The sequence below is a fragment of the Triticum dicoccoides genome, chromosome 1A (genome assembly GCF_002162155.2).
Source record: "Triticum dicoccoides isolate Atlit2015 ecotype Zavitan chromosome 1A, WEW_v2.0, whole genome shotgun sequence".
Taxonomy (NCBI): domain Eukaryota; kingdom Viridiplantae; phylum Streptophyta; class Magnoliopsida; order Poales; family Poaceae; genus Triticum; species Triticum dicoccoides.
Window position 1 is genome coordinate 154,071,741 of NC_041380.1, and position 9,170 is coordinate 154,080,910.

Sequence of the window (9,170 nt, forward strand, 5' to 3'; positions counted from 1 at the left end):
CATGCCGCACCCGGCGCGAGGTTGGCCGGAGAGGCAAACACGCTAGCCTGACGCCTTGAGCCCGCGCCTTTGCCGTCTCTCCTTCGTGGCCTCGCCTGGGGTGCGGCAAGTGTGCCAAGGGCTTCTCCTCTGGTTGTGGACGGCGGCGGGGTGACCTCAATCCTGGCTTCTTCTTCAAGCAACGGGCCTCAAGCCATGCGATCCCCTGCTGAAGCCCAGTCGGCGGCCCGGGAGGCGCCAGCCCCCAGCCCCCCTGCCGAAAGGGGGTGAGCCGCTTCGAATCCCATCAACTACCCCCGCTGCAGGGGACGAACCCGGTTGCGCGCTTAAGTTTGCGCACGAGCGGAGTGTCATCCGCCACGAGCTCTTTCAGGAGGCAATGGGCGCGATGAGCTGGCTCGGCGGAGAACTCGGGGACGTCGACGCTCGCCTTGAAGCCGAAGGCCTCCGGCTGGTGGAGTGGCATCAACTAAAGGTGGCTATCAACCTCGGAAGCCTCCAGCGCGAGCACGCCAATGCGAAGGCCGAGGCATCCCTAGCAACCTCGCGAGAGGCCAGCGCCCGGGCCTTGGAGGAGGCCAGGGAGGCGGACAATCACCACGCGGCCGCCGAGGAGCGCAGGCGGGAGCTCCAGGCCTTGAACGCCTCCCTGGAGCAGCAGGTGGAGGCGCACAGAGTTGCCCTGGCGTCGATGAAGCGTGCTCTGTCCGACGAGAAGGAGATCTTGAGGCGTGAGGAAGCACTATTGCTGGAGGCCACGAAGCGCAGCCTTGAGCTTGAGCAGTTGGAGACGAGGGAGCGCCAAGTCGCCCAAGCAGAGGATGTTGTCGGCGCACGTGAGGCCAGGTCCCATGAGGAGGTCGACCGCAGGGTGGCCGAGGCTCGCGCGGATCTTGCTGGCAGGTACGACCTGAAGCTAAAGCTCGTGGAAGCTGAAGGTGTGGGCAGGACCGCTGCCCTAAGGTCAGGGCTGGCTGAGGTGGAACAGCGCGAGAAAGCCGTCGCAGCCGCCCTGATCTCGGTGCAGGCCGAGCTGGCCTCCGCCCGTGACGAGCTGCTCTCTCTTCAGCAGCGGGTTGCCAGCGCCGAGTCCTTTGCGCAGCAAAGCAGGGAGGAGGCACTTCGCCGGCAGATGCTACTGCGCGAGCACACTCCCATACTTGGGACCTCGGGACGAAGGCCAACCAGGCGCTTGGTGTCATCTGCGATGAGCATGCCCCTCATCCCCACGCCGAGGATTACGCCAGCCATCTTCGCTTCTTCACTAATGTTGTTACGTGCCTGGAGAGCCGTGCTGAGAGGGCTCGCGAGCTTGTGGACGAAAAGAGCCAAGGCCTTCTCGGGCGCGCATTCTCCCTCGTCTTCAGCCATCTCCTGAACACCAATCCTGACTTTAATTTTGCCGCCGCCATTGCCCTAGTGCCCGCGGTCATTCGGGGCAACCTCGCGCACTGGGTGGACGACAATGTGGACGCTCTGGTTAGGGCCTTTGCTTCTGATGATGACGTTGTTGCTGTGGTGGTCGTCGCGGATGAGGGAGACGTGGTTGATGGCGGCGAAGCTGATGGCAGTGTGGCTGATGGCAGTGAAGATAGCGACAGCGATGGCACTAGCAGCCTGTCCGGAAGCTATTCGGGGGACGAGGCGAGCGATATGTCCGGCTGAGCCCTTGCTCCTTTTTTTTGAACCTGCACGCAAAAGCTTGGGTACGGCCCCTCACGATGTAAGAGCATTTTAGAGAGGGGAAGCCCTTCATGTAAATAGACTACCACTTCATTCCTTAGGCTAGGCTTAAAGCGTGCTTTTGGGTGCTCGCGACTCCCCTTGCGGGCTTAATGCCGTAACTTACTTTGGTTTAGCCAGGCTTCAAACTGGTTTGGCGGTTGTGGACGTGCATTCCTTCTGAGAGGAGCCCCTCACGAGCTCACGAGGTTTTGGTTTCCTGAGAGGTCCGCCGGTCCACCCGAGAGGGTCTCGCGAGAAGCGAGCGCCAGTAACGGCAAGGTGTACGCGCATCGCGCGCACGCTACTGCCAGCCCCCGCTCGCGAGGACTTTGCGCCTTTTACAATCATTAGCAGCATTCTAAGATAATAAAGTTCACCAACAGAAGGATGCACATAGTAAATCCTACCAATTCTTTTGCCAAGTTTTCTTTTCATCCATACCTTACTCTGTGCATTCCAAGACCATTTTGTGGGAAAATCACATTATGTTAAAGACCTGGCACTTTTGTATCTAGCATTAGCAACAAACCATTCTGTTAACATGGTTTTGTGCAGCAAAGAATTGTTAACAATAGCCTTAAGGTTGGCCCTTGCACGAAATCGCACAATATGTTTATTTGGTAAATGAACAGCAAGTCTTTCTACAGAAGGTTCTTTACTGTGTATGTCATACCCATAACACCTCCAAAATGAATCATGGGCACATACGTATCGACACGCTCTATACTCTTCAATTTCATCCACCCCATTATCATTTGGATCCTCAGAATTTTTTATCCTATTAAACAGAGTTTTTGACATGTCAGGGCCCTTGGTAACATACTTACACAGATATTTTAAGACATGTGTTTTGTTACACCACTCAACATTTAAATGAGCTTGATATTTCTTTAGCATTGCCATGTTATAAGGCACAACGTGCCTATTATCAAGCCTAGTCTTGTTTTTCATGATAAAACGGCCATTATTTGGACGCCTGTAGACAGGAAAGCCTACTTCATCAATCGATGTTTCTTCCACATGGCCCATGCATCATGAACTCAGCAACGAGGGCATATCCAAGAGGATCTGCCACGGGATCAGGAATTTGTGCACACACAAACGAATCAATCAAAGAAGGGCTAACCTCACCCCGCTTCTCTTTGTCTTGCCAAGTATATGCGCGTGTGGTAAGCCCCTTTTTTGAAATTCCACAGTGTGCAAAACTGGGAGAAGGTAGTCAAGTTAAACTCAAAAAAAATCTCCACAGAGAAAGTAAGCAACAGGTTGCATTACTTGCGACCACTTTGCCGAAGGTACTCATTAAGTTTCATGTGATACACCCTAACAGTAATATCAGCCCTATTATGTGGTCTCTGGCCAGGTTCAACAGAAAGAGCTTCCGTTATCTCAGGCCACTTAGGATTACATGCGAAAGTAGTAAAAAGCTCAGGACAACCATGCACACGGGCGATAGCCACCGCATCCTGAAAATTTTCGATCATATAACGGCGTCCACCAGTAAAAGAAGAGGGCAATATTTTTTTTACCAACTGAACTTCCATCTATGCGGCCCGCTCCAACCGCATCTACAAGCCCTTGTAAATTCTCAGCTCTCAGATCATCGTTGCATAGCAAAATAAAATGTAGCCTAGACTCATCTGTGCATACACGAGAATCTACAACTGCCTGATCAGACAACAGACCACAAGACAAACAAGGGTTATGCTGGCCTTCTTTATAGTGTGAACAAAAACAATAAAAATCCTGCATGGTCATTTTCTCTCTTTTGTTGGAACCTTCGTGATCTACCGCTATGTATTTCACACCAAGCTGAAATCCACGCTCACCGAACGGAAAGAGTAGAGGGTATTGTAAAGCCATATAAGCAGGATGTAAAGACGAAATTTGCTGCCAATGTGTTCCCCTACCATGTATTATTATATCACGGCTAGGAGTTTCCATTGTTAATTCATCAACAACTAAGCATGCAAGCTCATCCGTGGAAGGAAGATTAAACTGAGGGCCATCATCTTTGCCAGGAGCAACTATACGAATAGAAATTTCAGCAAATTCATCTCAGCCAAGATCTCCTCAGCGATGCGGAATTTTTTTACAAGAGAATTGTGCTCATCAAGCATGAGCTTCAGACCATTAACAATATCCTTATCTAACCCACCCAGAATTCTATCTTCCTTGTTTAAAGCCTGAATTCGATTATCAATCTCATTTCCACCATGAAACACATACAGCTCTGCAAATTTTGGAGCATTCCCTTCCTGTGGCAAAAGAGATCCCATCTGATGACATATACCGCCGGCGATTTTAAAAATGTTTGGACCACCACCATTATTTACTGAACGATCTATTTTCACCCCCATGGAAGTAAAAGCAAACAAACAGTTATATCGTCGTATTTTTTCAATGAATTCCTTGCTCTGTGGGGGTCCATCAAATTTTAGAAGGTCAACAAGAAATGGAGGCGGTTTTTTGAAAGGCTCAACAAAGACTTTCCCACCCTTGCAGCAGAGGTTGTAGACAACCCGCCTTTTGCTTACTGCAGATTCAGACTTCGCCCTCTCCTGATACCAGAAGCTCGACTTACAACGGGAATACTTATATGCTGGGCCTCCATAGAAAGACCTGCCTACATAACCAGCTATGGAACAAGTATGTCCTTAGATCAAATCATACGACAATAGACTCTGGTAAGACAGAGGCAGCGCAAACAAGATATCGCATGTATTACCTTTAAAGATAGCAACCTCCTCATCGGTGAAACCAACCTACAAAGGATCTAAGGGAGAAGTAAACGGTTCATATGTACGAAATACAGCAATCCAAAAGCTCACACGGCGTCATAAACATAAGACAAGTCTAAGGAAGTAAAGAGTAAAGGAACTAAATAAGCACCTGGCACACGACCACCAAACCATCTATCGTGTATGAGCTTGCGTTTCTTTCGATTCACAGCAGTAACCTCAGAGGTAAGAACAGGGAAGAAACCATCGTCTATAGTAATAACACGAAAACAAAGGCATTAATAAGGTAACATAAAAAGGGCCTACCGAGAAGTGACAAGAAGGGTCATACATTTTCTCTTGGGAAGGCCTGAAGCAATATATCCAACAAACGCCGATGAGATAAGATTTTTACGACGAGAGGGACGAGGAAGAGACACAAGAGGCACCCCAGCAGCCACCCTACGGGGGCGACGGACAACAGGAGGGCTATCCGTAGGATTCTTACGACGAGAGGCACAAGGAAGAGGCACAAGAGCCACCCCAGCAGCGGCCCTGCGGCGGCGAGAAACAACAGGAGGGCTATCCATAGCGTATACGGTAGAACATAGGCGTGAGGGAGGTCATAGCAAAATCACTGGACTACAAATCCTACATCATAGCACAAACATCACTGGAATGTCAAGAAAGCACCCAAACAAACTAGAGAAATCTAAAGATGGACATGCCGGAGCATAAAACATTGACTAAAGCAAGGAACTACCATACTCAACGCAGCAGCACTAAAACCTTTTAAAATCCTGAAAGTAAGAAACAAATCTAAAAGAACAGAACCCAAATAAAAGGGATAAAATAATATAAAGAGGGCACTGGAAATGCTTTACCACCAACCACTTTCATCCCTGTACATGAAAGGGAAGAAATAACCAACGAAGGAAACCCGAACTAAAAAGGTATCAAAACACCCTCAAATGGATCCAACAAGAAGCTAAGCATCTAACAGCAAAACAAAAGAAATGGGACAAACCAAAACACTACAAAAACAAGGTTGAGATAGCAAGAGCCAAGGCCTATTCAGTCTGCTTTCCACAAGCCCAAAGAGAAACAAAACTAACAGCCCACCTACACTAATAGCCCACCTAAAATCCTGGCAGGAATCAAAGTGTGTTCACTTTGTCTGCTGCAAGCCCAAAAAGAAGCAAAGACAAGAGCCTACCGAAAACTTTTTTACACAGAGAAGCGACGCAGGGAGCAAGAGAATACTTGGTACAGAGAACAGCACACCCGACTACGCAATAATCTCACTATAAACCACATCTCGTTATACAAAGCTCTCAAACAGTAAGCAGCCTAGTTTCAGTACAAGAATCAATTACAAAATCTACACATTACGCATGGATGCCATAAGCTGAGAGCACGATAAATTCCAATCTAACGTTCCCCGCTCAACAGGAGGCGAGGTAAATAACCCTGGCCCTACAGAAACCTCTCTCTCCAATCTCCCGGAGTGCCGAGCAGCATGCACAGCGACAAGAACAGCAGAACGCATGGATTCCCTATACGCCATCATGCATTCATAGTTGTAGTCTCAATTGATGGCCTGCACAGCAGCGTGATCGTAAGCGCCAACGCAGCCACGCCAGGCTGTGCTCCAAAAGAACTGCCTCCGTGACACCGCGCCGACGCCTTCCAAAGGAAGCTCAAGCTCTACCCCAGCCAAAACAGAGCCGTCCTCAGTCACCTCATACAAGTAAAACAAGGCCGGCAAAGCACAACGAGCTGCAAGAGTCTCTAAAACAGGAACGACGAAGTAAACAACAGCACACATCCTGGAGAGCATCGCAACAAAATGATAAGAAAAAAAAAACACAACCACAACCCACGGAGATAATCCGCAGGAACAAAACAAGTGTAAATAAACATAGACACATATCACACATATATGCAATACATATATTCTACAGGGAAGAAACAAACCTTGATAGGAGCACTAAGCACAGTACAGGGCAGGATCGAGCCAAGATGATATTCTGGACCTGGTAGACCTGTTTGCAGACAAGGCCAAAAGACAACCAAAAAGAATATCAGGTCAACAATCAGGTAAACGTCATACAAAATCTGCGAAGGAGATTTCTGAAGAAGAAAAGAACAACGTCTAAACCCATAAAGCAGTAGAAACAAAATAATACAGAAAGTAAGAACCTCAGCCATACACATGAGCGACGGCGAAGGTCATCGTGAAAGCAAGCAGATCGGGGCGGAAGAAGGCGATGCGAGCAGAACACGCGGGAACAGTGGGTCGAAAAGGGGAAAGTGAGAGAGGAAAGAAGCCGGGTCGAGAGGAGTTAATTGCAGAGAACTACCACACTTCGGCACGTAATCAGTACCATTAGTCATTTTTTTGGTCATGCAGTACCAACTCTAAGCCTAAGTGTTGTAAAACGATCTGACAGCCGTATAAGTGCGTATTGACCACGTATCTGACCGCTTGGACCCGTGTGTCAGGGATTGACGTGGCATGCTCTTTTACAAAAACAACCCTTACTTTTTATTTAATCACACATATATCTTCTATTTTTTCAAAAAAAGGTCTTGCCACAAGAACCCTTTTTTCAAAAATAACGCCACGCGCTCGCATGGATTCGAACCCGCAACGTGCCGTTAGAAGAGAACGCTCGCTGCCGCTGCACCTAGAAAGTAATTACAAATATACAGAAAAGAAATAACAATATCCAATGTAAAAAAGAGCACTACTTCTTCCTTTCTAGGTGAATAAGGCACCCGATACTGTCATCAGTTTAGACGACTTGCATGAAGGCTAATATTTTTCTATTTACAAGAACCTACTTGAAAAAAGGCACACACAAAGATCTATAAAAAGAAGTCTGCTAACAGAAAGGAACACCAAAAGGTACCATAGAAGACCTAAAAGGCGTAAGAGCGCGAGAGACAAACCTCTGCTAAGAATGAGCAGCAGCAGCAGACGGTCGATGAACGGCGGAAGAAGGACGCATAGTTGAGCACCAGCAGACCACGTTCAGTAAAACCTGAGAGCACCGGCGAGTTAGGAATTTCATCAAACATGTAAGCCGCAAGGCAAGAAATGCAAGCAGAGGAAACGAAAATACACCGGAAGAAAAAGCAAAGAGGGGCACCTACTCAAGAATCAATACCACGTCAAGAAAACACAGGACAACCTAGATCTGCAGGAAAGGAAAAAAGGAAGGTTTAGAACGGAGGAGATCGAACCATGGACGAACCGAACAACAAGGTGGACGATCTAACCTCAGCCATACGCATGATCGACGGCGAAGGTCATCGTGAAAGCAAGCAGATCGGGGCGGAAGAAGGCGATGCGAGCAGAACACGCGGGAACAGTGGGTCGAAAAGGGGAAAGTGAACGGGAGAGAGAGAGGAAAGAAGCCGGGTCGAGAGGAGTTAATTGCAGAGAGCTACCACACTTCGACACGTAATCAGTACCATTAATCATTTTTTTGTCATGCAGTACCAACTTTAAGGTTAAGTGTTGTAAAATGATCTGACAGCCGTATAAGTGCGTATTGACCACGCATCTGACCGCTAGGACCCGTGTGTCAGGGATTGACGTGGCATGCTCTTTTACAAAAACAACCCTTACTTTCTATTTAATCACACATATATCCTCTATTTTTTCAAAAAAATGTCTTGCCAAAAAACCCCTTTTTTTTAGGTCATCGTGAAAGCAAGCAGATCGGGGCGGAAGAAGGCGATGCGAGCAGAACACGCGGGAACAGTGGGTCGAAAAGGGGAAAGTGAACGGGGGAGAGAGAGGAAAGAAGCCGGGTCGAGAGGAGTTAATTGCAGAGAGCTACCACACTTCGACACGTAATCAGTACCATTAATCATTTTTTTGTCATGCAGTACCAACTTTAAGGTTAAGTGTTGTAAAATGATCTGACAGCCGTATAAGTGCGTATTGACCACGCATCTGACCGCTAGGACCCGTGTGTCAGGGATTGACGTGGCATGCTCTTTTACAAAAACAACCCTTACTTTCTATTTAATCACACATATATCCTCTATTTTTTCAAAAAAATGTCTTGCCAAAAAACCCCTTTTTTTTAAATAACGCCACGCGCTCGCATGGATTCGAGCCCGCAACGTGCCGTTAGAAGAGAACGCTCGCTGCCGCTGCGCCGCTGCTCCTTCTAGCCAGAACTGCACACGCAGGTCTAGTTATACTTTGTGCCATTCGTTTTTTTTACAAAGTAGAAAATCGCGCGACCGCCGAATCGATCCCGCCGAGTCGTTCGCCGTGCACGCTTGCTGCCTCTGACACACGCCATCCTATGCGTCACCTAGTGGCTGCCTCAACTAGCACATGTATACTATGCAAAGAAAAAAAAAACTAGTACGTGCATACGTCTTTAAACTCCGAGCCGTTCCGGTTTTTATGCGATACTAAAAAGTATTATATGTCCATCGCGTCGTACAATTAAAAAAATGTTTGCCGCATCGTTTAATATGTATATTGAACATTTTTAAATATGCAATGATCTTATTTAAATATACGATGTCATATTATAAAAACTTAATCGTGTATATATTGAACATTTTATAATATACGATGTCTATATATATGTGTGTGTATGATTTTTATCAATATACACACACTACATTCGGTCTGAAGAATAAACCTGCTAGTCTCTGCATTATTTTTGGGTTGAGTTCAAAAGTTTTAAAATT

At 47.3% G+C, this 9,170-nt stretch overlaps 1 long non-coding RNA gene across 3 annotated transcripts; it reads right to left on the bottom strand.

Moving 5' to 3' along the window:
* Nucleotides 1-905: 905 nt before the first annotated feature.
* LOC119368218 lies at nt 906-7,867 on the bottom strand. Of its 3 annotated transcripts, XR_005176573.1 has the most exons (8): nt 7,731-7,867; nt 7,605-7,648; nt 7,401-7,492; nt 6,423-6,490; nt 4,798-6,274; nt 4,618-4,716; nt 4,454-4,501; nt 907-4,363 (listed from the first exon to the last, which is right to left on the bottom strand). It is a non-coding gene; the product is annotated as an uncharacterized LOC119368218 (long non-coding RNA). The 3 variants fall into 3 exon arrangements; XR_005176571.1 differs by having other exon boundaries at nt 906-4,363; nt 4,454-4,716; XR_005176568.1 differs by having other exon boundaries at nt 906-4,716; nt 7,731-7,866.
* Between the last annotated feature and the right edge of the window lie 1,303 nt (nt 7,868-9,170).